We start from the raw sequence: 17,490 nt of genomic DNA on the forward strand, positions 1-17,490 counted from the left end.
AAAATTAAAAAAAAAACATGTAAAATATTCAATATATTGTGTCAAAACTGTCTTGTGCAACAATTTATAGCGCTGAATATCATTCAAGGGATTGTGTAAAATTATTCCAAACTCAAGATGCCGGAACTTATTTTATTGACAATATAATTATTACGTTTTGAGGGCGTGTTTTATAAACATGCTTTCCAATGGGAACCAACGGTGCTCGTCTACTTCATACGGTAGCTGCGCACGAAGAACGAAAAGAACCTGTCATTATCCTTCGTTCCGCTATATAGATGGGGCTCTCCCACTAAATAATTAAAAATTTGGTGACTATGTTGAATTAATCGATTCCATCGAACTTGAAACAACAGATACCACAGAAACATTTCAGTCTGCCTCATATCCCAACTTACATGAAGTTGACAATCAGGATCGGTTGAGAACAAAACTTTACGACCAAAGAGATGATTTTGGCTTTCCAATTGTGATTTTTCCATTTCTATGCAACAAAATTCTGCATATGTAGCATATGAAGTATATATCTCGCGGTTGATACGATATTCCAGAGCTTGTGTACCATATCATGCTTTGCTTGTTGGATGATTACTGTTACAAGAAAGCTATTGAACCAAGGATTCGAAGTGATGTAGGTTGAAGTCATCGCGTCTCGCCATCATGAGTTGGTTGGCCGTTATGGAATATCTGTGCCGCAGATGACCACGAATATGTTCGAACTGTCGTTGCCATTCTCCCGCACTTTTTTTCTCAAATGTGACATCATCGAATGAGACCTAACAATTTTTTGGAGCACATGAAATCATATCAGGTTTTTTGGTGGGATTTGTGCAAACTCCGAAACAGTGGTAACGTCTTCCTTGCTACACTACGTTGACTTTGATAGTTTAGTGAAGCAACGTCGCCACTGTTTCGGAGTTTGGGGTTAGTGTTGCTCAGTCTTTAGTTTTTTATGTAGTATTTTATTGACTGTTGTTTGTCTTTTCTTAGTTTTTCGTATTTGTCATGACTTTGTCGGTCTCTTTTCGACACGAGTTTTAATTCTCAATTTGCTATCGTCTGCCTCTGTTTAAGTAAAAAGATAACTGAATCACACCAACATCTTGAAAATGAAATGCTGAAGAAAAAAACCTTTTCGGACAAGACTACCCCCAGATGGAATTAAAATAATCTGTAAAGTTTTTGTTGTTTTAAAGATGCCTCACTTTAGGAAACATATACAGCAACAGTGAAGAATACGATTTTTGGATTGATTGTGTAAACAAAGAGATTTCCAAAAGCTATCATACAAATCACTTCCATCTTTTTTTCCCTTTTACTAATATCATTATATTTTTGCACGAATTGTCATAAACTACAAAATTATTACCATAATTACAAGAAATCATGATGTATGTGTATCTGTAAACAAAAACCACATCGTTAGCAAAACACGACATAAATAATTGTAAACCTTACATAGGTAAGGGTCTTATTAATTGTAAGTATGTCATCTATAGATATTAATCAAACACCTTCGGTAAATCTTTGTCTCATGACTTATGTGCCTATTTATACAGGGGAGCTAATTAACAAGTGATCTCATTTTTGTAGGACTTTCTTGTTGAAGACACCAAGCAGATATGAAGACCTATCTTCAATTATCTTTTTTGATTGTGGCTTTAGTTTTCATGTTTGCTTGTAAGTATATTAAGTATATAAAATATCTTCAGCAATTACATACAGTGTTAAATACTGAATATCAATAATATAAATAACAAAAAGATTGTTATTCGCTTAATATCAAATATTTCATCCATATTCAAGACGAAAACAAGTAAAACATTTGTGCGTCAAATACATAAATACATACATGTAGGTTCTACAAAGTGGTCGATGTTCGGCAAATTTGTATTGGAAAGAGGAGGGGATATGTTAAATTAGGGATGCCAGCACGCCAAATTCGGACATAATTTTATATTCGGTTGAAGAATTTAAGTGACATTTCCTTTTAAATTAAATATTAAAGAAGTATTGAGTAACGTATATAATTATACATGTTTAATCCGATGTCAAACTACTTTAACATCATTTCATATATTTATTAGAATAAGAGAAAAACATGAATACAATAATTGAATAATAAAGCGTAAGAAGCTTTATGTTACTGGAAAAGCAAAAACTACTGTTTTCAATTATTATGTTTAAAATGATTTTTTTTAAATCAATGAGAGTAGATAGATACTAAAATTTTAAGCATATTAGGGTTTTGAAAAAAAACAAACTTAAAAAATAACATCGTTCTATCAACTCACTAAGTTTCCACGTGTTCCTTCATTCTGTGTTGATTGGTGATAAAAGACACAGACCAATAAACTTCGGCAGCAAAATCGAAAATTAATTACGTTTTATTACATATTTAAATAATGTATTAGAAAAATGGACTTCAATGTTCTTTATGTGTTTTTTTAAATTTCATTTTGCAAGATTTTTAACATGCTATTGAAAATATCTATAAATAAGATTAACTTGTTTTATTGCAAACAAAAACACAACATTTTTTTTCTGTTTAGAACAAATAAGAATTCAAATGGAACTCATTTCAGTTTACTTTCAAATTTTCTTTTCGTACTCTGCGGAAATTCCGCCATTATTGTTGTATGTGTGACGTCACAGATTTTTAATATTGACCGTCAATATACGTATAAATAGAAACATAGCGTCAATATACTTTAAAATAGAAACAAGGCTTCAGATACTATTATTTGAAAGACGTGGTCGTAATATCCAATGAAAAAGGAGAATGCTACACCATATGTAATATTATATAATATGCATCGGATTAGACCCATTGGTGGCTTCGGCCGTTTTCTGCTCTTCGGTCGGGTTGTTGTCTCTTTGACACATTCCCCATTTCCATTCTCAATTTTATTCATTGGTTCAATAATTTACAAGAAACTCGTTTATTATTAGTTTTGGTGTGAAATCATTAATATCAATCCAACAACTTTCAGTATCTTCCTAGCAAACATGTCTGATGGAGAACTTTTTTATTACTTACTTTCCTGCAATTCGGACAACTTCCCACTAGAAACCGACCAACTAGAGACATTCCAAGCCATATGCGTTCGATTTAGGAATCTATAAATTTGGAACTTTACTACAAGATTAGAATAACTGTTATATCCGTTACTGACAATTACTCATTTCAACTGATCATGACATTTCTGATTTAATTTGCCTATTTTGTTCAATTGTTTAATTTTGTGTTTATTATTTACACTCTCCTTCTGGAGGCAATAAAGAATATATATATATATATATTACATCAATTTATCATTTTAAATTGTGTGATGTACTTTATGTATGACCATTTATAATTTATGCCTTGATCCTGAGTTTTATTTGCATCTAATTTTGTAATAAATTAATTATTTATATATATAAGAATACGAGAAAACATGAATACAATAATTGAATAATGAAGCGTAAGAAGCTTTATGTTACTGGAAAAGCAAAAACTACTGTTGTTATTATGTACAAAATGATTTTTTTAAATCAATGAGAGTAGATAGATACTCAAATTTAAAGCATATTAAGGTTTTGAAAAAAAACAAACTTAAAATTGAGTTTCAAAGTCACAAGTGACTGTTCCTTTTTTTTCGAGAAACTGGACGCAATATTTCCTTATCTCATATAGCTTTTATAGACAAAAGTCGCTCTAAAATAAAAGAAAGAACCCGCCAAGATAAGAATTTGCAAATTTGCTTTAGGTGTTAACATCCGTGCAAACCTTCGATGTTTATATTCAATCATAAAGCTATAGTTTTGCTTTCTCTTATAATGTGCATACATATTCATGTTGAAGTTAAAGTCGGACTTCAAATTTAAAAAAAAAGTTGAATATGTTTTATATACTTGAATGGCTAAGTTTAACTATAAAGCAAGACTATTTTAGTGTAAATGGACTTTCTTGTAAAAGAAAATCCCTTTTCTTATCATAATCTTCAGAAATGTACTTCTATTGAATTATTGTCTTCGCGTATTTAGTTCGTCGATAGCTTTTCCGTATGCAGTTACCTTTACCACGGTACCTCTCGTTAGGACTTCGGCAACCACACGACGCAGCAAGTGCAAGGGAAACCCGTGATTAAAAGAATGTAAACAAACGTGCACTGGAAGGCAAACAGTGTTAAATGAGTTTTAAAAAAACAATTGAATTCACCGTATCATTGAACAACTGTTTTGGCAAAGTATAACAAATAGAAACGCATTGAAAATATAAAAAAAATAACATCGTTCTATCAACTCACTAAGTTTCCACGTGCTCCTTCATTTTGTGTTGATTGGTTATAAAAGTCACAGACCAATAAACTTCGGCAGCAAAACCGAAAATTAATTACTTTGCGATCAATAATCACTGAATAATATTTTTGTCTATTATACGTTATGGGTTTGTAATAAAGGTAAAAAACGTGCATACAGGACTTTAGTTTAGTATATAATATGCATGCATTGGTTCAATAATTTACAAGAAACTCGTTTCATATTACTTTAAAAGTAAAATGACAGTTTTGAAGTTTCTCTTCAAAATTTCTGAATTTCAAAATATTTTTGACACGGACTTTAAAAATAGGCAGCATTTTATGCAGGATGTTACTTTCGGCATATATTATTAAGTCCAAATGGTCAATTTCATGTTAGAAACAAAACATTTTTGGCAAGATGTAATATTTTTCTATATACATGTATATGCATATATCAGTTATATTTTACATCAGTTTACCATGTTAAATTGTTTGATGTAATTTATGTATGACTTTTTATAATTTATGTCTTTATCCTGAGTTTTATTTGCGTCTAATTTTGTAATAAATTTATTAACTTTACCACAAATTATAATTGTGTGCATCTAACATTGATGTAGACCTTTTTTGTCATATTTGCCCCGAAAATAAAATTGTACTAAAACCAAATCAATCAAAAGAACTTTTAATTACATCAATGAGCAACTTTATCCCTAAAGCAAAAATAAAAAAATAAGCTGGTAAAGGTCATCTAGTTGGGTCACAAGCCTGTTCCAATTTCACGACTGTCACGGCAAATGTGGACAGAAAGTAACAATATCAGGAAAGAAAATAAGACAGTCACTGAAACAAAAAAAATAGCGAAAAAAGACAACCATTTACTCGATTCCTTCATTAGTGTTTTTTTTTTCCGCTTTTCGTTAAATTTTTACCTTAGACTAAATATCGGAACCACGGGTTTAATATTATCTGTTTTACACCAAGTCGTTAAATTTAATCTTTTTTTAATCTTTGGTTAATAATTCAGATTTAATCTAGCTCTCGATCTCGGTTATATCGGTATTTTGATCAAGGAATACTTAAAGTACGATTCCAAGTCCATTTGGGACGCCAAAAAGATTGGAAAGGACATAAGAAGTTTGATAAAACCAATTCTTCTGCGAACATCAGGAAATTTTTTTTTAAATCCTGATGATGAAATTTTACAGTCAGTCCCCCCTAGGGATCTCTGTGGCCGAGTGGTCCAAGTAGTCGAATAGCCTGTCAACAATGAGGTTGTGAGTTCGAATCCCGCACGTGGTAGGTGCGCTCGATTCCTATCTTAAATTAATATGATTGTCAGTTTTCAAACCGAAGGTCAGTGGTTCTCTCCGGGCACTCCGTCTTCCTCCACCAATAAAAACTGACACCCACGAAAAAGCACAATAGTGCCGAAAGTGGCGTTAAACACCAATCAATCAATCAATCAATCAATCAATCAAGTCAATAAATCCCTCCTCTTTCCATCGAGGTTTGCGTTCATATCTGTATCATCTCGAGAGAATTGGATCAACATTTATTTATGAACTATTACCTTCTTTGTCCATAAAGTGCATTTAGTATGTTCATTTGTTACAAAAAGACTGCAAGTAAAGTTTAACGATGAACAAGAGTGTATCGTGTCATATCCGCATATTGGTTGTACTAGATAATGAACTTTTACGCTGAAAATGTAATTGTTTATAAGAATAAGAAAACTCAAATCATGCAACACTGCCTTCAATCGATTCGATGGAGGCACAACTTTAAAGTCAAACCTGCATAAATTACTGTTCATGGTTTTGGCATGGCGAAGTATATTTTTTTCTTCTGTTCAGCTTGGCTATCGGTAATAGAGGAAATGGATTTGTGGGGGAGGGGGAAATGGGGGGTCATTCATTTCTGTAGTCTTTAATTTTTTTCGCTCATTATTCGTTATCTTTTAAAAATAATGGCTATTCTGTAATTACTTGATAACTGTATTCTGGACATTGTTCTTTTCTGTAATCAGTATATTTTTACCCAATTCTTTAATTTTTGCAGTTATTCTTTTATATTTTAGCACCCCATTATTCTCTATTCTTTATTTTTTTTAACTTATTTTTCTCTATTCTTTCTTTTTTTTCATTATTCTCTATTCTGTAAACCCCATCCACACTCTCATTATACAGGTGAACGCTTATATTTGGCACAAAATGGCCTACAACAACGGCGCACAAATGTCCACTATAGAAGATTTGAATTTATCAATTAAATGACTTGCGCCTAATTGAAATTACATTTAAAAACAACCAAAACGCTTAAAAAAATAGAATGAAAGTTGTCCTGTCTAAACTACGCAAGGACAGTTTCATGTGAGCTATAATAAATAACTTTTTTTTACAACGGGCTGTTCAAAACAATTCTATATCATATAATGAAAAACGAAGACTTACTTAATGTCACAAGTATTTCATATCATAAATCTTAATGGTACATATATAATATAGAATAACATGTGTAAATGTATAAAATTTACACAAAAGTCATTGCAGAGAGACATATATATTTGACGAGGTGAGAAGAACAAGCATTTTAAATTTTATCGGATATTAACCAGACAGGCTATGCAATTTATCATATCTAATGAATTACAACATATGATGGTGTGTCATTAAAGGCAATTTCAAGTTCTCAAATTTTTTTTTTATTAATTGATTGTTTTTTCTGATTCTTTTATTTTGACAACATAAGGGCACATAAGAAATAAGCAAAAGCTTTCTACATGACAAATAAGAATATGACACAAATAACTGCAAGTTCACAAACATAACTTTACTTTTAAATAACTGGATTTCACCATTTTATTTCTGCCAACCTGATGTTACCCAAGTTTACTCAAATTCTTTTAATTGATTTAAAACATTCTAAAACGTATATCTAAATTACAAAAAAAAATCAATAGAAACAATTAAAAAGCAAAATGTATCGGCATATCTGCATATTTTATACTGGACGCCATCTACAGTGGAGATCACTTCTAATCTCTCATTAGAACTGTCAGAATAATCTCTCATAGAACTGTTCTAAACTGTCCTAGAACAGTTCTACCTAGATTAGTTCTACCCTAGAACTGTTCTAAGTAGAACTGTCAGAATCAGTTCTAGGTAGAACTGTCAGGATCAGTTCTACCTGTTCTAGGTAGAACTGACCAAATCAGTTCTAGGTAGAACTGTCAGAATCAGTTCTAGGTAGAACTGACCAAATAAGTTCTAGGTAGAACTGTCAGAATCAGTTCTAGGTAGAACTGACCAAATCAGTTCTAGGTAGAACTGTCAGGATTGTAGAACAGTTCTAAATAACGTCACTGCAGTTAGAGAAATGTTAAAACAGTGCTGTGATGAGAATTTTTTAATATATATTATATTCTTTTGACTTATTTATATTTAAGACAAAGAGTTATTAAAACTGTTCTATGGATAGAACTGACTAAATCAATTCTTGCCGAAGAACTGACCAAATCAGTTCTAATCGTAGAACTGTTCTAGCCGTAGAACTGTTCTAGTCATAGAACTGACCAAAGATTTGGTCAGTTCTAGATAGAACTGTCTAAAACTGTTCTAGGGTAGAACTGTCAGGATCAGTTCTAGGTAGAACTGTCTAAATCAGTTCTAGGTAGAACTGACCAAATCAGTTCTAGATTAGAACTGTTCTGGCTAGAACTGTCTAAAAGGTGTCAGGATGACAGTTCTACATACTGTCCTAGAACAGTTCTCCTGACAGATTCTGACAGATTTGATGAGAGGTTAGAAGTGATCTCTACTGTAATTGACCACTATGATGTCTGAAGACTGTCGATGGTCATATGACCCTATACTAACATAAACGTAAATATAAATACACAGAAAAGCACGTGCAGTCGTATAATGACGATTTTCTAAATTTGTTCGATTTCATCTTTTAGATTTGAAAAAAAATATGTAAATCATAGTTTCGCCTGTATAATTATGATTTTTTTGTGGGCCATAAATCAGTCATAGAAATGGTTCTTTGTGGTGGCTCACTAGTTTCACTTTTCAATGTTGACATTCTTCTCTTTTTACTAACTGCACAGACTTAGGAAATGCATACATGTAGCCCATCTCCAGATAAATGTCAAATTAAAGGTTGCATGAATACTTGTAAGCCAATAATACATCAGCGATGTTTCTGAGCTATTTCGACAGAATTGAACTGACTGCTAAGACCAAAATGTTATTTCAATATTCCTCTTTAAATTTCTAAATGTCTTTACCGTTGTAATACTTACTTGTCAATCATGGTTAATAAAACAATTACGTATTCAACTAAATACAATTTCAAATCATTCGATATGGTTACATTTATTATAAAAAAAATTAATTGATTTGGTTATTCTTTTATGCCCTCTTTTGGTCGTATAACACATTACGTGTTTATGTAGTTTTACATCCTTAGCTTTCGATGATTTGGGTATGACTGTTTCTGCTGAAGGTAAATACTGAAAAGTGCTTTGACTCAATAAATGTATAAAGTGTTATTTTTATACGCCCGTTTACGGGACGTATTATGGTAAACCGTTGTCCGTCCGTCCATCCGTCTGTCCGTCTGTCCGTCTGTCGTCAACATGTCGGACAATAACTCAAAAACGCTTTTACCAATTTGCATGAAACTTTGGTGAATTGTTTATATCTATTGACATGAGCTCCCTTTTTATTTTTATAAATTTTAGATTTGACGTTTCCGAGTTATGGGGTTTTATTCATCAAAAAAGGGGGATTTTCCAGTTTTCGGACAATTACTCAAAAATGCTTTGAGCAGTTTTCATGAAACTTTGGTGAATTGTTTATATCTATTGACGTAAGCTCCCTTTCGATTTTTATAAATTTTAGATTTTACGTTTCCGAGTTATGAGATTTTATTCATAAAAGAGGGGGGATTTTCAAGTTTTCGGACAATAACTCAAAAGTGCTTTGAGCATTTTTCTTGTAACTTTGGTGACTGGTTTATATCTATTAAAATAACCTCCCTTTAGTTTTTTTTATAAATTTCTGATATAACATTGAGGAGTTATGAAACTTTATTCTTTGAAAAAGCGACGGGCGTATCATGCGCTCATGGCGCAGCTCTTTATTCTATATGCACTCAAGTGTCCATATCTAAAATTACGAACATACATTTAAAAATTAAGATATTTAGTATGAATTTCAATGAGATAACAATACTCCAAAGAGCAACGGACAAGGATGCAAGCACTTATAGATCATCGTACGACCTTACATGAAAATGCCTAAGAAAGTGAATTATGTTACGGTAACCGAAATGTCTGTATTTGAGTTAACTTGTGGTGTTGGCTGTCGTGACAAAAAGACACAAGGAAATCTAGAGTGACAGACAAAAACATATAATTGCTATGTAATTGATACAATAACCTATCACGCCACATGACGATACTAATTTTTCATATTAATATTTTTAGGTACAGTTAACGCTCAAGCAGAAAATGAAGCTGAGTGTCGCTGTGACTTCTCCTGTGATGATAACTACGAAGAAGAAGGTTCAGATTACATGGCAAGAATGCAATGTGATAACATATATCATAAATGTTGCATCCTAATGAAGTTCTGGGTTGATTATCCATCCTCCAATACTTATGGGAAATAGACTCATTGCTGCATTTGTATGAAGTTCTAAAAACAGTCAGATTGATAGATAATACTGATATCAATCATTGAACATGACATTTTGTGTTAAAGTTTATTTTTGTTTCTCATATTCTGATATGAGCGTGTATACGACAAATAATTTATTATACAACAACAAAAGAAGAACAAAACCGACATGGCCATTAATATTTACTGTGTAATGACAATCTAGGTCCAAAATGAATTAAATAAATTGCTTTTGATATACATTTTATATAGTTTTTTTCATTTTTAACTTATAAATAAACGGATTATATATCTCATCTGCTGACACTTACGTCTTCTCTGAAATTTATGTTTCCTGCATGTTTATTATTGTGTTATCACATATAATAAATATAATAATTATATTTAAATAGTTATATAAATTATGTTGTTTAATGGTTGTGTTGAGTGCAATGGATTTATACAACCTGATACAAACAGTCAACAAAACTGATATTTACCAAGTAAATAAATTACACCAACTGACTATCTAAACATTCTGCTTACCCTTACTGAGCACCTAAGATCCCCCTGTTTTTCTGAGGGTTCGTGTTTCTCAACCTTTAGTCTTCTATTTAGTGTTTTATAGACTGTTGTCCGTCTATTCATTTTTATGGTATAGTCTGTTTTTCTTCCTCTTATGGGTTTTTGATTAATACTCTGGTGTCTTAAGTTTTGCCTCTTTAAAAAAACATCAAAAATACCAGGCTTATAATCGTGTACGACAGACGCGCGTTTCGTCTACAAAAGACTCATTGAAGTGAGATAGTGACGCTCGAATAAAAAAAGTTAAAAGGCCAAATACATGTACATGTAAAGTTCGAAGCTGAAGAGCATCAAGGGCAAAAAATTCGGAAAGATTTTTCCAAATACAGCTAAGGTAATCTATTTTTGGGGAAACAGTTAATTTATAAATATGACAATATCAATGATAACTCGTGTAAACACAGAAGTGTTGATTACTGGGCTGATGATACCTACGGGAAGGAAACATCCACCAGCAGTGGCATCAATCCATTGGTTTAAAATCAAAGATACAAAGCTAATAATTTTGTACGTCCCACGCGTTTTTTGTCTACAAAAGACTCATCAGTGATGCTTGAATAAAAAAAAAAGATACAAGGCCAAATAAAATTAAGAAGAAGAGCATTGAGGGCTAAAAATTCGAAAAGGTTTACATAAGCCAAATACAGCTAAGGTAATCTTTTTCCGGAGTAAAAAAGTTTTAGTATTTCGAACAATTCAAAGTTAAGTGAACACTTAATTTATAAATATGACAATATCAATGATGATTCATGTCAACACAGAAGTGCACATAAGCACACAAATTTCATTTTTTAACACATATCGAATTTCAGAAACTTATACAAAAAAATCTCTATGGAAAGCCACAGATATTAAACAACAACACAAACCCCGTGGACACCCGTAATGAAAAGAGATGAACAAAACTTTAAGTACGCAATATTTATATTAAGTATTTAAAAGAGGAGATATAATAAGAGCCCTTCTTTTGGCCCCTAAATTGCGAACATAGTAAAATTCTTTAAATCCTTTCAAAAGTATGTTAATGAATAGCATGATATAATATGGATACTCTAATGCAGAAATGTCACTGGTTATGTCACCATGCTATCATAAACATGTCGAATTGACATTTTTCATATACAACGGTATGTAGAAAAATTAGATATAAGCCAAGGCCTTACTCCAAAAAAATATTTTACCCACACTAACATCTTTGATCTTGACCTCTTGTAGCTATATTTATTTTTTGCTCATATTTATTTATTAGTGACAAGATTTCAAAGTAAGGCTTATGTGGCATTTTTTGCATTAAATTGAAGAAATTTGAACGCGTTATGCAAATAAACTATGTAAGACAAAATTAAAAAAAAAAATTCAAATACAGATATCTGACAGATTAATACCTTATAAACATCTGAAAAAGAGAGGCAAAAGATATCAAAGAGATAATCAAACCCATAAGTCGAAAACAAACTGACAATGCCATGGCAAAAAAAACGAAGAACGACCAAAAGACAAACAACAGTTTACAAAACACAATATAGAAATCTAAAGATTTAGCAACACAAAGCCCACAAAAAACCGGCGGTGATCTCAGATCCTGCTCCACACGTGGCACCCGTTGTGTTGCTTATGTAAGTACAAACTCGGTGATAAGTCTTATTCGATATGTCACAAGAAACTTGTTATTTGATAGATTGATGATACTTTTGTGATTTCCGAAAAATTTCTGTGAACGCCAGCCTTTTTTTAGGTACTAATCATGAACCAGTAGCGACAAATGGACTGTTATAGTAAAGTAATGTTTTAGATTGCATTTTCTTATCTAAAGTGATACATCAAGATCTAGAGATAAACGTTGGACCAAAAAGTAAACAGTAAATATGGACAGGGATTTTTCTAATATACCATGGCCATTGTATTCCCATGTTTTATGATTCGGCTTGAGTGTCACATTCCCATGAAAAAGGAAATGTAAAATCTGTTTTGCTCGAATTGCTCATTTGGTGCATCAAATTAATAAAGTATTGTGTAATGTAACATTTCTATGAACAAAAGAAGATGTTAGTCCATTTAATGAGACAGCAACCCACAAACAAGTAAAAAGGCATCTATATAGAGGTTTCTTATGAAGGAGAGAAAAAGGTGATACGCATATGGAAGATAATGTATTGTTTTCTTTTGTAAATTTGCAAATACATATATTTCTACAATAATTCTGACTTAAATAAGAAGATGTGGTTCGATTGGCAATGATACAACTCTCCACAAGAGACAAAATGACTTAGAAGCTAACAACTATAAAATTGAGAATGGAAACGGGGAATAAACTCTGAAACATATAATTGAACCAAAATTAAAAAAAACAGAGAAGACTAACAAAGTCAAGAAGTTACTGACTTGGGACAGGCGCAAAAATTCGGCGGGGTTTTAACCCTCCCCCTATACCTCTAGCCAATGTAGAATAAACAAACACACAGCAATACGTACAGTAAAACTCAGAATAAAAGAAGTCCGAGTCCGATGTTAGAATATGTAACAGAAGAAACTAAGCAAAATGACAATAATCACTTTCATCAGTCAGTAAAACACACACTATGTATAGTAAATAATGCTTAATTATCCTTTTAAAAGTAGGTGTGAAGGAAGTGGAGACAGGGGATTAGGCATAGAACATGTAGCAGTGAAATAACAAAAACTTACATAAAAAAAAAAAACAGTTTGTCAATAGAAATAAAAAGAGGGTAGTGGTTTCATGATCAAAGTGTCGTATTTGATATTAATTCAACGTTTTCAGACGAAATATCGAAAATCAAAAAAAATTATGCAATACAGGTTCTGTACCAAGTGAAAATGTACAAGTTGGACCACTTTCAACCATGTTCATAATAGGAGAAGAAAAACAATCTTTATTCAGGAAAAGGCCCGACTTCAAGATGAAATAGATAAAATCTACAAGTCAGGTGTACGACAAACAAAAAGGGTCTTACATAATTAAAGAACAATTTGAATTTTCGTTTTCGGGAATACAAGATTCATGCAAAACTATGAGGGTTATCGGGTGCTCATAACGAGTAAGCATATTCTGCTTTGCATCAAACATCACACCTAGTGGTCAAATTCAGTAAAGGCTACGAATACGAAAGGATCAAAGACTGGGTAAAAAGAATGCGAAACACAAAGAAATCGTTATCGTCGGTCAATTGAAACTTTTATCTCAAATCTAAAAAAAAATACTGAAATAACACGAATTAATTTCTATTATTTTACTTTCCGCTTTGTTTTTGTTTTGCTGTCTTCTTAGTGATTTTAGATTTATCTTAAATTCTAATAGTGGAGTTTGTATATAAAACCATACTCATTTATTGGGTAACTTTTGTGTAGATCCTAGCTGTAATAGAGCATTCAGTAATCAAAAATTTGCAATTAATATCAATGCAGTTATTAAACAAAACACAAACAACAATCGGAAATTATTTGGATTTTTTCTCCCAGTGTTATAAGTTTCTTTAATGAACGAGACACAAATTTTAGAGATATTGATTAAAGTTCTTAGACAATGTGTAATAATACGCTGACTAACAGGAGAACAATGATCGGAGATACAGATATACCGAACTTGTAGTGTTCCAAGGATTGATTTTAAAGTAAAGTTCGGGTAAACATGATAAGTGAAAAACGCTTTTAAAGAGATAGATGTATATTTGGCAAATGTTTATACATAAAAAAAGTATTATCCGCAAAATATGTTCTGATAACAAAGACAATAATGTTATTGAGATTTTTTTTATTTTCTAAACATGAATTATTTTCCTGTTAAACAAGGATATATGATGTTATAGTCAATTACATACAAACATAAGACACGATTTTGTTTGAAAATTGACTGGTCATTGTTGATTATTATTGTTATTTAACATAATTAAAAAGTAGAGCCACGTAATACTTTTACTAAACTGTTACCATACATTAAATTTATTCGTTCGGTGTATGTTTACTTTTTTTTGTTAAGATGTCTTTTTGATTGAGTTAAGTCATTTCAATTGATATTTTATAGTGTGTCTTTCTATGTTGTAATGTTACACTACTATTTCAGGTTAGGGTGAAGGTTGGCGCCTGTTAAAACGTTTAAACCCGCTGCATTTGTTTTCACCTGTTCTAAGTCAGGAACCTGTTTCAGTGGTTGTCGTTTGTTGATGTGGTTCTTAAGTGCTTCTCGTTTCTCGTTTTTTATTTAGATTAGACCGTTGGTTTTCCTGTTTGAATTGTTTTACACTAGTCATTTTGGGGCCCTTTAAAGCTTCCTGTTCGGTGTGAGCCAAGGATCCGTTTTGAAGGCCGTACTTTGACGTATAATTGTTTACTTTTTACACATTGTGACTTGGATGGAGAGTTGTCTCATTGGCACTCATACCAGATCTTCTTATTTCTACATATACAATGTAGCACTTCATATTTTGCTCACCAGTGTTCCTTCTGTATTAATAAGAAACGCATCAAAGATACCATTAGGAACCAAAGATTAACTTTTTAACCTATTAAAGTCTGTCTTCATCTTACATAAGTTATCTATTTATCTAATTTACTATTTGCAACAGCGCTTCTCAGTAAGCATGCACTAATGTGTTCTTCTCCTTGACCAATATCCACTTTGATCTGAATAGTTATCTAGTGAGTGCTTTCCATAGAATTTTGGTGATCTTGCAGATGTAATGGTTGCATTTGGCCCGTTTAGGTAGTCAGCACTTCCGAGTTGACTAGACTTATCATTGATATGGTAATATTAATAAATTAACTGTTTACAAATTTTGAATTGGTCGCAATATTAAAGAATGTTTACCCCAGGAATAAATTACCTAAGCTATTTTTGGCAAAACCTTTCGAAATAGTTGATCCTTAATGCTTTTCAACTTCGTTCTTTACTTGGCCTTTTAGTTTATTTTTATTCGAGCGTCATTGTCGTTCTTGACTTGTCCTTTTAGTTTATTTTTTTCGAGAGTCATTGGTATTATTCTTGTGTAGACGAGATGCGCGTCCTGCGTACAAAATAAGAAGCCTGGTATTTTTTTTTAGCATGCACACATTTATGCGATAGTTTTCTTCTCCAATAAGACAAATATCCACTTTGATCCGGAGAAGCACATCATTAGTCTGAATAGTTATCTAGTGCATGCTTTCAATAGAATGTTGGTGCTATTGCAGATATAAAGGTTGAAGTACTTTCGTTTAGGAATGCTTATCTGACGGTATGTCAAGAATTCAGACTAATGAAAGTGTATCCAAGGATTTTCAATTGAAATACATCTCCATACTGTTAACTTCATTCATGCAACTGAATATGAAATTTTGCATATCTTATTTGAAATATTATTCCAAATATGAATTTCCGTTCGGTTCTGGTTGGCTATTTCTTCTCATATCACTTCTACGAGAAAAATAAATTACGATTATCAAAATTGAAAGAATTCGATCATTTTGAACACTGTAGATCTTGTTTATGTGTTATTCACCTTGAATTTGTGTTAAATAAAGTTAAGATGTATGTAAGATGTGGAAGGACGAACGGTGACCTATATGTCATTTGATCTCTGATGGAGAGTTTTCGCATAGGCAATCATACCACATCTTCTTATTTTTATAGAATAGATATTACGAGACAAATATCCACAAGAGATCAAACGACGTAGATGCAAGCAAATATAGGTAATCATAAAGCTTTCAAATTAAGCAAAACCCATACTACATAGTAAGGCACCAAGGGACCTGGCATGACAAAATGAGAAACAATTCAAACGGGTAAACCAACACCCTGATTCATGATTTATGAGTCTATTGTATTGCATGCGATTAACGAGCGTCGTTGATTCATTAAGATACTTTTTCCCTAGTGTGTCTCTCTATCTTTTGCCAAAATCAAGGAATCCCATTCTTTGTTAAGGTTGAACAATAGTTGTATTTCAAAATACTGATGAGATACAGCATTGTGGATACTAAAGAAATCAACGGATATTTTAGAGTACTTACAATCTAAGTCTCTCTCCTCTTGCAAACGTACATACACATTAAACTTCTCTACCCATATTCGCCATCAAAAACATAAAAACAGATTGACCAAATGCGTCCTTCTTTGTTTTATTAATACGAATGACCAACGCAGATACAAATATCCTGCTTTTGAAATGGATAAATCAAACTTTATCAAAAGGTCATGTTTCCTCTGACTGTTAATGAATTCTTTTACTAAATCAATATTGGATAATGGATGTATACCGATTGATATTTTAGTCTTAGATACATGATTTTTTTTATTAGTTGTTTTTGGCTTTGAACTAGCTGTCTGTAACTGCGAGTACTCGCAGATCTGTACTTCGTGTCTTTTTGTTTTGGGGATGTATGAATACCCTGCCACGACCGGTTAGTATTTTTGTTACTTGTTTTTCTGCTTTGTATCGATCTGATGATCAAAGCCCTTTTCAACAGATTTTAATATTTTGTGTATTTGTTGTGCTGTTACACCACTGTCCCAGGTTAGGGGAGAGTTGGGCGCCCGCAGACATGTTTAACCCCGCCACATTCTGTATTTGCCTGATCCAAGTCTGGAGCCTTTAATTCAGTGGTTGTCGTTTGTTACTGTATACTAGTAACATATTTTTTTCGTTCATTGTTCCGATATAAAACAAACCATTAGTTTTCACGTTTGACTTTGTTTTACATTTGTCATTCCGGGGACTTTTATAGCTGACTATGCGGTGTGGGTTTTGCTCATTGTTGAAGGCCGTATGGTGACCTATATTTGTTAACTTCTATGTCATTTGGTCTCTGGTGGAGTGTTGTCTCATTGGCAATTATACCATATCTTCATATATTTCATATTTGAATGTGAAAACCACATTGATTCAAACAAAAAATTCTTTAAGACTGACAAAAATATCAAGTTGTTATCTACATTGACAACATATTTCTTACGTTTA

At 32.2% G+C, this 17,490-nt stretch overlaps 1 long non-coding RNA gene across 1 annotated transcript; it reads left to right on the top strand.

Moving 5' to 3' along the window:
• Positions 1 to 1,396: 1,396 nt before the first annotated feature.
• On the top strand, positions 1,397 to 10,269 carry LOC127720192 (uncharacterized). Its single transcript, XR_007990657.1, has 2 exons — positions 1,397 to 1,680; positions 9,781 to 10,269. It is a non-coding gene; the product is annotated as an uncharacterized LOC127720192 (long non-coding RNA).
• Positions 10,270 to 17,490: the final 7,221 nt, after the last annotated feature.

This window comes from Mytilus californianus, unplaced genomic scaffold, assembly GCF_021869535.1.
Source record: "Mytilus californianus isolate M0D057914Y unplaced genomic scaffold, xbMytCali1.0.p SCAF_11, whole genome shotgun sequence".
Lineage (NCBI taxonomy): Eukaryota > Metazoa > Mollusca > Bivalvia > Mytilida > Mytilidae > Mytilus > Mytilus californianus.